This window comes from Lissotriton helveticus, chromosome 3_1 (genome assembly GCF_964261635.1).
Source record: "Lissotriton helveticus chromosome 3_1, aLisHel1.1, whole genome shotgun sequence".
NCBI classification, from domain to species: Eukaryota; Metazoa; Chordata; class Amphibia; order Caudata; family Salamandridae; genus Lissotriton; species Lissotriton helveticus.
In genome coordinates this window covers 853,022,095-853,036,602 of record NC_136061.1, presented here as the reverse complement: position 1 = coordinate 853,036,602, position 14,508 = coordinate 853,022,095, and the positions used below count along the sequence as shown (strand labels likewise).

Genomic DNA, 14,508 nt, shown 5'->3' with positions numbered 1-14,508 from the left:
GCTATGCAGGACTAAACAATGAAATCTTTACAGTCAGCGCTACGATCAAATGCACTTACTAATCAAATTAAGCAGAGTGGGCAGCTAGGAGCAGAGAAGCGCTACGATCAAATCAAGCTGCAATTATAATTTACATGCACGAGCAGAGAAGCGCTACGATGAAATCAAGCTGCAAGTATATATTTCAATGCACGAGCAGAGAAGCGCTACGGTGAAACTAGGCTACAATAACTGATAGGCTAAAATTCTATTCAGGAGCAGGGAAGCGCTACGAGGTCTGAGGAGCACACGCAGTGGAGCGCTACGATACCAGTGCAGGGAGCGACCGCTTCTGAGACCTCCTCCTGCGCCATCCACGGCACGGGTCTACACTTATGGTGGAACGGACCCGCTTCCTCTCCGTGACGTCATTCAGACCACCGTTGCAAGTGGAAGCTACTCCACCGAGGTGAAGTTCCACAACACTGAGGGCAAGAAGGGAACTTTGCTCAGCTGCCACACGGCCGAAGTCCTCGGGCTTGTCTTCTTCGCTAACCAAGTTCATGAATCCCATGCGGAGGCTATGTTAAAGGAGTTTCCAACTCTCTTTGAAGGACTAGGGAAGCTCAAGGGCAAAAGGTTCAAGCTCCACATTGACCCCTCAGTGCGGCCTGTGGCCCTCCGACATCGTTGAGTACCTTTCAACTTGCGCCCGCAAGTGGAGGAGGAGCTAAGGAAGCTCGAAGAGCTAGGGGTAATCGAGAAGGTCTCTGGGCCTACCCCATGGGTGTCCCCGCTGGTCGTGGCACCCAAGCCCAAGCAACCGGGGGCCATTCGACTCTGTGTCGACATGAGACTGCCAAATACCGCTTTGAAGAGGGAACGCCACATCACCCCTACAATGGACAACATCGTAGCCGATTTAAATGGAGCGAAGTGGTTCTCCAAAGTAGACCTGAACGCTGGCTACCATCAGCTGGAACTGGAGCCGGAAAGCCGGTACATTACCACCTTTTCAACGCATGTTGGCCTATGTCGATACAAGAGGCTCAGCTTCAGAGTATCCTCAGCCGCCGAAGTCTTCCAAAATGCCAACCGGGAAGCACTGTCGGGGCTGCAAGGGGTGATCAACCTCAGCGACGATATCCTCGTATGCTCAAACTCGCTTGAGGAACAACACCTCCGGGCCACTCTGAAAAGGTTGGCGGACTGTGGGCTAACCCTGCACAGATCCAAATGCTCGTTGTATCAAGAGAGCGTGGACATCTTTGGCTACACGTTCACCCGAGAGGGACTCCTGGTGGATCCGAAGAAGGTCGAAGCCATCCGGACAGCCAGCATACCTTGAAACCCATCGGAGGTGAGGAACTTCCTTGGCATGGCCACGTACTGTGGATGCTTCATCTCCAACCTTGCAGCCATGTCTGAGCCACTGCACGTCCTCATGCGTCACGACCACAAGTGGGAGTGGACGCTGGCAACCAACAAAGCGTTCCAGGACATCAAGGCGAGCATGCTGGGCAAGACTGTGATGGCCTACTTCCATCCATGACGCCAAACGGAACTGGTCGTCGATGCCAGTCCTGTGGGCCTAGGGGCGGTCCTTCTCCGGGAACATGACCCGGAAGTGTGGAAGCCAGTTGCCTACTCCAGCAAAGCTCTCACTGACACCAAGACCAGGTATGCTCAGATCGAGAGGGAGGCGTTGGGGATCAAGTGGGTGTGCCAGCACTTCCACCTGTATCTGTGCGGCCAAGAGTTCAGCGTTGTGACTGACCACAAGCAGTTACTCCCGCTGTTTGCTGGCTCATCCCGGCTAGCGCCCCCGAGGATCGAACGATGGGTGGTGAAATTGCAAGGCTACAACTTCAAAGTATTTTTCTGCCCAGGCGCGCACAACCCTGCAGATTACCTGTCTCGCCACCCAGAATCCCTAACGCCATCCAACCATTCTGCGGACGTATGCTGTACTGAGGCGTTTGTCCAAATGGTGTCTCAAGCGACATGCCCCAAGGCCATGACACTTGAAGCCACTCAAGAAAACCCCACGCTCTCCCGAGATCGAGGAGCCCTGGAGAACATTGGCTGGGCCCACTTCATGGATGGTGCTCACGTCCTCTGGCCGGAGGTCAACCATGCCCGCCAACAACTGTGGCAAGTCCGAAGCGAATTAAGCGTGGGGGCAGAAGAAGTGGTTTTGAGAGGACGTCTGATTGTGATCCCGGAGAAACTCCAGAGAAGAATCCTCGCGCTTGCCCACGTTGGCCACCAAGGAATGGCCAAGACCAAGGCCCTGCTGCGAGACAAGGACTGGTTTCCGGCGATAGATTCCATGGTCGAGGAGATGGTAAGGCTATGCCATGCCTGCACAATCACCGGAGGGGCCCAGCTCCGGCACCGGCGATCACGGAAGAACCGAGCAAGATTCCCTGGACGCACCTCAGCATAGACTTCTGGAGTTTTCCAGGTGGATGGCACATGCTGGTCGTGGTCGATTCTTTCTAGAAGTTCCCGATTGTTGAGGTGGTGGCATCAACAGCTTTTTCCCACATAAAGAGAGACCTGGACAAGACCTTCACAATGATCGGACTGCCTGATGAAGTCAAGTCCAACAATGAACCCCCCTTCCACGGGCGGGAGTTCCAGGAGTATCTTGAGAATCTGGCAGTGCGTCACAGGAAGATCACCCCGCTTTGGCCCCAAGCGAACGGGGAAGTAGAGAGACTGATGAGGACAATCAAGCGTGCTTTGCGCATCACAGTGGATAGTGGAGAAGATCCTGAATCAGCCCTCGACCAATTCCTCGGTGAGCACCGTCAAACTCCTCATAGCACCACTAAGTGTGATCCAGCTCAGCTCCTGTTCAAGCGAGCCCCACGAGGAGCGGGATGATGCTGCTGTCCAGGCGAGGAGGGAGACAACGAACCAGAAGGCGAGTGAGGCCTGAGGAGCCCAAGAACCTCAGCTAAGAGTGGGAGACCAGGTGGTAATCAAAGACCGATACCCCGGGTGGAAGTTACGGATGCCCTACGAGCCAGAAGCGTGGGTCGTGGTCAGTAAATGTAAATGTAGTATACTTGTAAAGCGCACAGCTGCCCCAGCAACGGGGCGTCCCGGCGCTGTATAACTCTGGGGAACCCGTCCTGGCTTTCCCTGTGGGATGGTCCCTTGCTGGGAGTCCCCAAGGTGGAGCCAGGCATCCCCGGAATTGGTGGGGCCGTTGTGGAGATTAGGCAAGCTAATGCCCAGAGTTGCCGAGTGGAACCCCTGATTAGAGTAAGCACCGAGGCGAGAATTATCGAGTCCGCTGACCAAGGTCCACGACCCTGCCGCATCGGGAATTGAACCCTGGTCCCAGGCTGACTTCTGCTCTCAGGCCTGCCGCCTCTAACCAGTGAGCCACACTACTCCAAGCGTGGGTCGTGGTCAGTGTCCAAGGGACCATAGTCACTGGTAAAAGGGGACAACAGTCTGTCACAAGGAATGTATCCAGCTTCAAGAAGGCCCCGGAAGCAGAAGTAGACCCAGAGACGTCTGGTTCTCAGGACCCTTTGCTGGACTCCTCTCCCCCCGTGTCACCCAACATGAGGAGCGCCTCACCGGAATCACCGAGATAAGCCAGTCAAAGGGATGCTGACAGTGCTCGGTCGACCAGTCCGACCACGACCACTGAGTCGGTTAAGGGGGCCCTGGCTGGGGTTGCAACATCTCCCTGTGCCCGTAGCCAGAAGTATGGTCTCTGGCCGTATCCGGTGCCGAGTCAGCGGCTGAAGGATTTCGCAAGTATCTCCCCGTGAACTGAGAGAACTTGATGGTATCGAACCAAAAGAAAGGAGGGATGTAGAGAGCCACCCGGGCTCTCGCAGAAATGTTGCCGTGCACCCATGCATCCCCACACCCCTCGGGCGGGCTCGTCCCAAGGGTTTAAATAAAGGGGCCAGAGACCGCTCGGGGTCTTCCGGCCAAGAGTGAAAGTATTGCTCTGCGTGTCTTTATTTCCAGTGCAGCTGCGGCCTATATGTCCAGGGCCCAGCCACGCTACAACCATGTGACTGTATCTAACGCCTTGCTTAGGGTACCTACATTTTGACGAACGAATGAAGACATGTGTATGTGAGCTCTTATGTCTTCAGCGTCATTGATGATGGATCAAAAAGTGCAACTAGATTTCCTTTCGTTTTCATAGCTTGGCATACTAGCAAACAAACCCAATTTATCTGTAGTAATATGACATCCTAAATGGAACAAGGCACTTCGAGGGTGTAAGATGGTGTGTATCAGTGGTGGTTTCTCGTACAGGGCGTCGGGTCTCCGCCCCCTTTACTTTTGTCCCCATCTCCACAATAAAAACAGCGTTTGCTGTTTGTTATTAAAAATGCAGGCTGCTGCACTCACCTAAATTCGGAATTCGGAATCAGTCGTAGAAATGATATCCTTGTTTTCTCTGTTGGGGCCATAAGTAATGCTGAGTGACGCTGTGTAAACTATTTGCCGGGCTGAAGAGCTCACCGACCTGAAGCCTGTGAGGTCATCAGCTCAGCAAACACATGGCCCAAAGGATCAGTCTCCACCCCCTGATGACGTGGGGGTAAAGTTAGCCCCGGGCGCTTCAGGCTTAAGCCCTGTAGTGCCCGGGGCTTCACGTCAATCAGGGAGTGAAGAGCATGGCTACCCCACCCATTTCCAACTCGTCACGGGGGGTTGGTCCCGCCCTGTGATGAGTTGGCAAGGAGGGGGGTAGAGGCTCCAGGCAGGTGGGAAGCGTAAAAATTGAATCTGCGCAGTTTTTCCACAGGATTCCTGAAGGCAAACTGCGCAGACTCGAGTTTTTTGCTTCCGGTGCTGAATTGTAGGTGCATCACACAAGTATGCCACTACACAGTGATGGATTGTTTGGCAGCCAGCAGCAGACCCCTGGACCAGGTGGCGGCATGGAGGCAAGGCTGCGCAGGTGTCCACTGCAGTTGTCTGGGACTCGTGGCTGCATCACTGCTTGCAGAGTCCAGATGGTGCACCCTGTCTCAAGAGGTGACAGATTTGAATTTTACGGCTCCATCTGACTGTCACTGAAAACGATTAGAGCAGCAAGTGGTAAGTGTGTGTGCTTTTGTTTTTTTACCTCACAGTTTTAATTAGCAACTGCGTGGGGATATTACATAGTGATGCACAACTGATGCAGTGGTTGTACTGCCATATACCGACCTGTACATTTAAATTTTAAAATTAAGTTGACACCCTTTAATTGTAAAGTGACGTAGTTTGTCACATTTGGTTGATTTGTGCTTTACCGGCTGCCTGGTTAATTTTTTGTTGGTTGCTTCTTTGTGTTTGGGGTTTTTTGGTGTAGTCAGAGCAGCGAGAGAAAGAGCGTGGAGCAGGGCAGGGACAGAGGAGCAGGGCAGGGACAGAGGAGCAGGGCGAGACAGAGGGGCAGTCAGAGGACAGGCAGAGCGGGGAGAGGAAGATCGTGGAGCAGGGCAGGGACAGAGGAGCAGGGCAGAGACAGAGGGGAAGTTAGAGGACAGGCAGAGAGGGGAGAGAAAGATCCTAGAGCAGGGCAGAAACAGAGGAGCAGGGCAGTTACACAGAGGGGCAGTTCGAGGACAGGCAGAGCAGGGAGAGTAGGAGGGCAGAGAAAGAGAGGCAGTAAGAGAACCGCAGGCAGAGAGGGGAGAGTAAGAGGGGGGAGAGCCTGAGAGGCAGAGAGAGCAATGGGATAGAGAGTGGCAGGAGGAGGGAGAGGGGCAGTCAGGCCAGAGACAAAGCTCTGAGTGTAAGAGGGCAGAGAATGGGTGGCACAGAGGGGCAGTCAGAGCGGCGAGAGAAAGAGCGTGGAACAGGGCAGGGACAGAGGAGCAGGGCAGAGACAGAGACAGAGGGGCAGTCAGAGGACAGGCAGAGCGGGGAGAGTAGGAGAGCATAAAAGGAGAGGCAGTAGGAGAACCACAGGCAGAGAGGGGAGAGTAAGAGGGCAGAAGGGCAGAGTCAGAGATGGGTAGAAGGAGGCAGATGGGTAATTAGAGAACCACTGGCAGAGCAGGGAGAGTAAGAGGGCAGAGGGCACTTGGGGTTCTTTAAATTAAAGCAGGGTGCACTTTCACTTGGGGTTCTTAAAATTAAAGCTGGGTCCACTTTCGGATTCAGGACCAAGTATCAGTGCTGCTCAATGGCAGGTTCCACCCCACCTTTCTGATATGGATACATGTGTGCCAAACTAAGTCGATCTGCTCCTATTTATAGATTGGTGTCCAAGAGCACCCAAAGTACGTCTGAGAGAGCACGTTATTTCACTTTAGTGCTCTAAAGAGGTCTGCAAACCTAGAATACCTACTTAGAGTTTCACATTATTGCAAGTGTTAGAAACCACATCAAAGGCTCCTTGCTGCCTAAGCTAGGAGGCTGGCACGACATTTGATGCTTTTAACTAAGTAGGGTAAAATGCAGTGCAATTTGTGCAACAGAGTCTGCTGACAGAAGGCGAGAGTAGAGGTGAAGTGGGAACCCTTCTCCCAGCAGACTCCTGAGGCTGAGTGTAGTCATCACTAACACATTGAGGTAACGTTTAATAATGGAAAGAGTAGGCAGTTTTTTTATGTTTGTGTCCTGTTTTATGGTCTGGAAGGCTGCTTTTACTGTTTATTTCTCTGGTACTACCACAAACATTGTCTGCAGCAGGTAAAGTGCATGCAATCTCCCATACCTTGCAATACACCTATATGCTCTTGGACTTTGATGTTTCTGTGTGTACAGAGCTGACCTTGGGTGACCATACAATTTACAGACAATTCTGCCAATTATGCAGCAGTGATGCACTATTGTGCTTTGTTATGATTTTTAAATATTTTTTTCAGCAGTTTTTCAACTGTTGGCTTTTATATTTTGTAGAGCAACAACATTGTACACTGATGCATTTTATGGATGTTTCGTTGTGAGAAATAGATATGGAATGTATTTGGGAGATTATGTATGGTCTAGTGTCCTTTTTTCAATAAAAGCCACAATGCCGAGGCAGAATAGGACTGCCGCTGTGTATGTCTTAGTTATTACAGAAGGAAGTGTGTTTTCACATTAAAGCTTTCATGGTGGGTATTGTGCCTTACACTGTCCATTTATGTTTGTATTTTATGTTAGATTTGTGACAAATAAAAATACAAGTCAGATTTAGTCCAAATACTATGTCCCTAGACTGCTTACTGGGGTGCTGGTGTACTTTACTAGAAGTGTTCAGCCTCCCTCCTTACAATAATGCCATTAACAAAGAGGCAACTCAGTTGTCATGCACCCTATATGTGGTCTAGATTCTTATTGCTTTTTCATTTTTTTGGTCTAAATTAGCTTAAAATGCACTATTTGCCCTTTTTTCCCTTCAAAATCTTCTCAGAGGAATAACCCCCTCCCCCTGATCTTGACTTATATCGGTTGGGCTCACTTGGGGCTAACTTTTTTACACTTTGAAAAATCACCAGCTGCCTACTTATTTTATGAGCTCAAACAGATACGGTCAATGCTTAAAAAAAAAAAGCATTTTGATGGCAAATGTGCTTTGTATGAATGGTACTCAGCATTGTTATCTCGAAGTCTGTTATGGAGTTCTGTGATTATACTGAATAAGCAACTACCTACATTATCACATTATCATATGACATTGACATCTCTTTATTAATGTAAAAACTGTACTTTCACAATTGCTTTTTTAACCTTCTTGCTGTTTCAAATTTGCCTGAAAGTGCAGTATTTGCCCACTCTTTTTCAAAATTTTCTGGGGGGGAACCCCCCGAACCCTCCTTATGCCAATCGGGCTCGCTCGCTACGCTCCCTCGCGCAGTGCTCTCCAACACAAATTTTACACCCACCACTTTCAAATGTCACCAGCCGACACTGGTGTGTATAGTTCACCAGGTGGTAGGGACATGCAGACAATTAGCTAAAAGCGGAACCAGAACACTTCTCTGCTTCAGAGCTATGTCCAACACCCACAGGCCACACAGGAAATACAGTGATGAACCTAGATGGCAAGCTCAACATGACGGCTCAAGTCAATGTAGTGAGCACCTCCTACATCTACATCCTAAGCAAGCTGTGAAAAATCACCAATGGTTACCTCAGAACACCAGACGAACTGTTACGCAAGCACTCAACACGAGCAGGCTGGACTACGGCAACACTTTCTGTGCTTGAATCTCCAAATAACTCCTACACAGACTCCAGAACACTGCTGCAAGACTCATACTCAAAGTCCCATGCCGCACCCACATTACACCGCACCTCAAGAAGCTTCACTGGCTTCTCATTCACAAGCGCAGCCAATTCAAACTTCTCACGCACACATACAAAACCCTACACAACAAAGGACCAGAATACCTGAACAGCCGTAGATACACTTTCAACAACCCAACAAACACCTACGTCCTGCTTCGCTCTCACTCGCACACATTCCCTGTATCCACACAGGCAAAACTGGAGATCGCTCGCTCACTCTCCTACATCACACCCAAGACATGGAACAACCTCCTTCGACACATCAGAGCCCCCCTCACTTCTTGAAATCCGCAAGAAGCTGAAGACCTGGGGCCAGATGTAGGTCAGTCGGTAACGGCCGAAAATCGGTATTTTCGGCCGTTACCGACCGGTATTGCAGAAATGGTATGTAGGGCCCTTAATTTTACAGCATCTGTAAATTTACCGATCGGTAAATTTACCGATTCTGTAAAATACCGAATCGGTATTTTTACCGATTCGGTAAATTTGAAATGTAGGTGGGACTCTTCTGAGTCCCACAAGCCTTACCGAATCGGTATTTTAGCATCAAATCCAATTTGATGGTAAAATACCGATTCCGGTGTGCATGCACATGTGTGCATGCACACCTCTGCCATATGACAGGCAGACCTGCCCTTGGGGCATGTATGCCTGCCACATGGCACCCGAGCCTATTTTTGGGGTGCCAGAGGGTGTCAAAGTGACACCCCCTGCACCCTTGCTAAAATCGGTAATTACCGATTCTGTAATTACAGAATCGGTATTGCCCATTGATTCCTATGGGCTTCACAGCCCATAGGAATCAATAGGAAATACAGATTCGGTATTTCCAGATTCGGTAAATACCGAATCTTAAAGATTCGGTATTTACACATCTGGAAATACCTACATCTCCCCCCTTCATATTTACCACTTCTTAAATACCGATTCGGTAAAATTGGGTATTTAAGAAGTGGTAAATAAGAATTACCTACATCGGGCCCCTGGTGCTTATTAAAAGCACCTTGGGGCCACAAACCTACGCACCTGCCCAAGCGCATGGGTGCTCTCTCGGGTGATTGGTGTTCTAAACAAATCACTAACACATAACTAAATGATGTTATCCTGGGCGCACCACTTTATGTACCGAAATCGAGAACACCGAGCAGGAAAAGCGAGGAGGGACCCCAATTTAAATGTATTTATATTAAAATGAAGACCTTTCGTTTCTGGCTGGAAGCGCCTCGAGGCGATCCAGACGCTGCAATTGCCTCTATATTTACTCACGGATAAGTTCACCTGCTCGCGCACAGCCTCGGACCTCGCGCAGAGCGCCAGGTACCCGTCGCGTCGCGTGCCGCGCAGGTGACGCCGCCCCGCCCCTTCCACCACCACCGCGAGCTCACCGAGAGCCGGCACGTGCACAGCTGAGGGGCCGAGGAACGCCTCCTGCGCCCACATCTGCGCAGGGGGGACATCGAAGGCCGACCCCCTCAACGCCCGCCCCCATACACCGCTCTTGAAAGCTTTCATATCCCTGGACACTTCTCAGACATAATCAGTGGTTCATCTCACGCAGCGCTGTACGGGAGCGCCTAGAAGGGGATAGAGCTGTATAAACACATGGAAAGCACACCACGAATCATAACATGCTGTAAACTAACAATAGCATCTCTGTCAATAATGTCGAGTCGTGTTGGGGGCTTTTGTAGCGCCTGGGCAGGCTGCTTCAAGGCACTGCGAGGTAACAGAAGAGAAGAGGGCGAAGTAGGACTGACCAATAACTAAAGAAGAAGACACGAAGAAGAGGGAGTCTGGGGAGAGGCGGGGCGCCTTCGGATTCCTTAGAACTACCTCCCTCCTCTTATCTCTTGGCACAACAACCCCTAAACCTCCCCATATACCTCTTTACCGCAGACCTCGACCCTCTACTCCCTTCAGAAACTGTACAACGTATCGAGGACCCCACCTTCCCTAACCAGCCGCACACCTCTGTCGTGGCTAATAGCGACTGCATTGCAAATTCTTTCAAATCACTTCATATAAAGTCGCAGATTACAGATTACTGGAGCACATGAGAAGCGAATGACAGATCACTGGGCACCAGAGCATCAAAGCACAGACATCTTGGGGACCTCACATCTACCCAAGCACCTGGATACCCTCTCGAGTGACTACTGCGTCATACTAATCAATAAAACATAAAAACGCACTTGATTACGTATTACCCGGGTACTCAAGCAATAGATTACTGATTACTGTGTATTTAAAGTATCAGATTACTGGGGTATCAAAGTACAGAGTTGCATATTACTGGGATGCTGATGTACTGTGACACGGAAGTGACGGAATACCTGACACCCAACTAGATGAAAGTAATGGTTTACACGTTTCTAACGCACGAAAGTATGAAAACAACAACGACAACAACCGCAAAATTATAGATGTCTGGGGTTTCCAATACAAAACATTAGTGAGCCCCCAAAGGAGCAGATGACAGGTTGTTGTGGCACTAAAGTCAACATTGTAGAAAGTCGTAGATTGCAGATTGCACTGGGGTCCAGATTGGCCCTCTGCGGATTAACTGGCAATTTGAGGGTTCGATTACAGATTATGGTTCCAGAGTAAGAGGTTACAGATTACTGGGACGGCAAAGGTGGTCCATTGCAGTTTCCTGAAACACCCAAGTGACTGATTACAGATTACTCTGGTACAAATGTAATGGATTACAGACTACTTGGGTTTGGGGATTGGTTACAGTCCAGGGTAAATGAGGCACCAAAGTGGTAGTGGGCAGGTCACTGGGGCACCACAGCAACTAGTTATTCATTACCGGCCCATCAAGGAAAAGGACTGCTCGTTACTGGGGAATTTTAATGAACAGGGCACCAATTTGGCATATTACAGATTACTAAACCATGAAGTGATACATTGCTGCTCAAAGTGATAGAATACATGTTTAATGAAGCGCTACAGTGACAGATTACTGAACATCAAATGTCTGATTACATAGCGGACAGAAGCATCACTAATCCATCGCATGCTGTGGATTACCTCAGGGCACACATATATATGTGTTTGACAACTCTGATTGACAGTCAGTGCTCTCACTGTCAGGTACAATGGGAACTTTTCTTTAAGAAGAGGGACATATACTCCACCAGCCACCCCATTTGAAAGTTAAATATTTGGAGAGATGTCTTAAAACTGAAAACGTGTTCATAACTGCTGTAGAAATCTGTGAGCATTCTGAAAATCACAACTTCAGCCCCAGCATTTCATCCTTCCAGCGTCGATAAAAGGCGTCCCAACAATTTGCTAATTAATAGCACCTGTCCTGTACAGCCCCGTGAAGCCACAAGCCTGTGGCAAAGCGCCCTGCATTAATAAAGTTATTACATTACAAGACGCAGGGGACGCTGCTAGCGATCTCGGCTGACAATTTTACCTAAAGGCTGTGGTATTATTAGTGTAAACTATTTTCCAACAGTGCGGCTCCCGCTCTCTATGGATTCCAACCCACATCGACAGAATCTGAGGCAAAACAACTTCAGCAGCGCCAGTAGTATGCAGTGTTATGAAGTGCTGCGTACAGCGCCAGCAGAAGGACGGGCTTGTTTTATAAACATTACACATGAACCAGGTTGGACGCCAAAGTTCCTCGTGATAAACCTACTATATTTTATGCTTAATCATTATACGGATAAATACAACTGTCTCAAAAGGATGTCAGATTTGATATATCGGTGCAACACACCCTTGACAGCGCTGTCAACAAGTGCCATCCTTACCCAATGCGATAAATAGCATTTATTTACCGACGCATTTAAAGACATCCGAAGGCTGAAAGCTTGAGCAAAATAGCAAAGACTCGTGACTAGCAAGTTGCAAGCATATTTCAAGTGCCTTAACTCACTGAGTTAACACTGGCTTTGTAGAAAGGATTATTTTATGGCAGGGGATGTAGGCGCTTGTTGGCACGTTACTGTAATATAACAACGCTCAATAATGCCATGCAGTGTAATTACCCACTCGATGGGACCAATATTTCGACCTGGGAAGGATGAAAGCCCGAGATAGGAACCTGTGACTTGCAAGTGTTACACAGATGTCCGCAGCACGCACTTTGTAACTCTTAGATGTTTTATTGGTTGTGAAGTTATTGCGCAGCGCTTACTGCTAAATTGCTGAGTTTTCACCTTGTTCCGAATAACAGGTGTCACTGTCGCCCAAGAAAGCGCTTGGATTCCAAACATGCAGCCTGCGCAGATCTATATGACGTTGACTTCAACCTGCTGTGCTATCTCGCCATGAGGTTGGGAGTGTGCAGAGTTTTCACCACAGTCTCACGAATCTGAGTGACATGACCAGGGGGTGAACATAAACCACGAAAAGCAATAAATATGATGAAAAAGAACAATATTTTCCGGAGTTTGAAAGCCCCCCTTACCTTTAGAATAGCCTCTTCCAATGGTGGCTGGATAAATGTTTAATTTTCAGTAGTGGACGTAGTAAATACAAGACAGATGGGTTTCCATGGGGTGTCCGTAGTCCTGGAGGGGTCCCCTGGTAGGTGCTGTGTGGAGGCGAGGTGAGCTGTGGTGGTGGGGAGAGCTGCGCAGCCACTGAGCGGTGCAGACAGTGCGCCCAAGCTTTTCTGCAGCCGCCACTGTGCGCTAAGCCAGCTCCAGCCGGGAGGAGGCGGGGGCGGGGTGGGGGGTGCTGAGTTGAATCCAACTGTGGGATTGTTTCTTCATTTCAGAGACTGCAGGCGGGGCTGTGTTTATAGAACTTTACATTTTGGGCGGAGACTCGCGGCGCGGAGGGGGTCGGGGGGGAGCGCCAGACACCCCCACCCACCGCCACATGTGGGGTTAGACCCGTCGTGTTCCGGCTGACTGTGCTCAGCAGAGTTACAAGGGGCGTTATGCTGGCACCAAGGTGACAAGTGGCTGGGTAACCAGGCATGGTGTTGGAGGGGTCGGGGGATTAGAGGTCAGGGCGGGGGTTGGGGGTGTGAGTAAGTGACATTCCAGAAGGAGTATCAGAAAGGAACAGCGGGGCTTTCATTCCAGAGTTTACCTGGGTCCGCTGCCAGCGCTGGACTCCAGACAGGAGCTCTCCCAGGGCTCTGTCTGACCTTCTTGGCACGGGGGACCGACAGTAGGGGTTGCTAGGGCTGCGGGGCTTGCAGACAGCAGGTGGTAGCCGCCATGTGAAGTGCATCAATGCACTTGACTCTGCCCCAGCCCACCGACCTCTTAGAAGCACTGACTGTCTGGGACATAGTACCATCAACAGGGCACCAGCTCCTGTGGCACTGAGCCCTACTGCTACTGTGCCCCACTTATGGCTGTGATTTGCAGCCCATCCGTGGGCAGGGAGCCCCCTTCCCTTGCTGGCACCAGGGCCCGTGACCCCCTTGTCCCCCCACTGGCCATGAAGAGCCCCTCGCGCTCTTTGCAGAGGGTGAGTTGAGGGCAGTCCCGGGAGGGGCTCACCGCTCTCTCTTTGCACCTGTACCATGACGCTACCCGCAGTCACCACCGTGGGCCGAGTGCCAGAGAGCACAGCAAAACGATGTCGTTTGATCAAAAAAAGACCGAATTCCAAAATACGCGAACAATAATAACCGAAACTCATAATGCCATTTATTACAAGGAGGGGGGGTCATGGGGGCGAAAGATTACGTCACATCACTTCTCTTATGCTTTTTACAGGCCGCACCGGCATTTAACCCATTTTTTACCCTTCCCTTTCTGTCCTCATCATTTTCACCGACAGTGTTTCCTAGTAAGTGCCTTTTCATTCCCCTCTGCACTTCAGAGCCGAAGCGCTAGAGCCCTTGATCTTCTTTCTCCCCTGAAAATATTAGTATTAAACATAAACAATAAAAATATCTTTTTATGCTCTACTGACGAACTTCTTTACATGAAAATCATACACCAAGGTTGTGGCGTGAGGTGTAACGTTCAGCTGCAGACCTTTTGGGCCTTATTTATGAGAAGTGTCGCATCGCTGTGACAAAGCAGCGATGCAACACTTCCAGTGCGCCCTCCTTGCGACACCATTGATGTGTCATATTTACTGTATGATGCATCATGTCGCAAGGAATGACAGATACATCAGTATTATTGACATATCTGTCAGCACACAACTGACGCATTGCTGGAGGTGTGTTGGAACCGTGAGGCAACTCCAGCCATGTTCCTTTCACCATGTGAAAGGGCCTGTGTCAGTCTTACGCCTGCCTTGAGGCAGGCATAGGGTATGGCAGGCGTAAGATTTTCA

At 49.8% G+C, this 14,508-nt stretch overlaps 1 protein-coding gene across 1 annotated transcript in view; it reads right to left on the bottom strand.

Moving 5' to 3' along the window:
- COL8A2 (collagen type VIII alpha 2 chain) overlaps nucleotides 1–12,946 on the bottom strand; it is a 453,570-nt gene extending 440,624 nt beyond the window's left edge. The window contains exon 1 of the mRNA XM_078681178.1: nucleotides 12,668–12,946. The gene's annotated coding sequence lies outside the window, so the exon portion shown is untranslated. The remainder of the gene's footprint in view (nucleotides 1–12,667) is intronic.
- Between the last annotated feature and the right edge of the window lie 1,562 nt (nucleotides 12,947–14,508).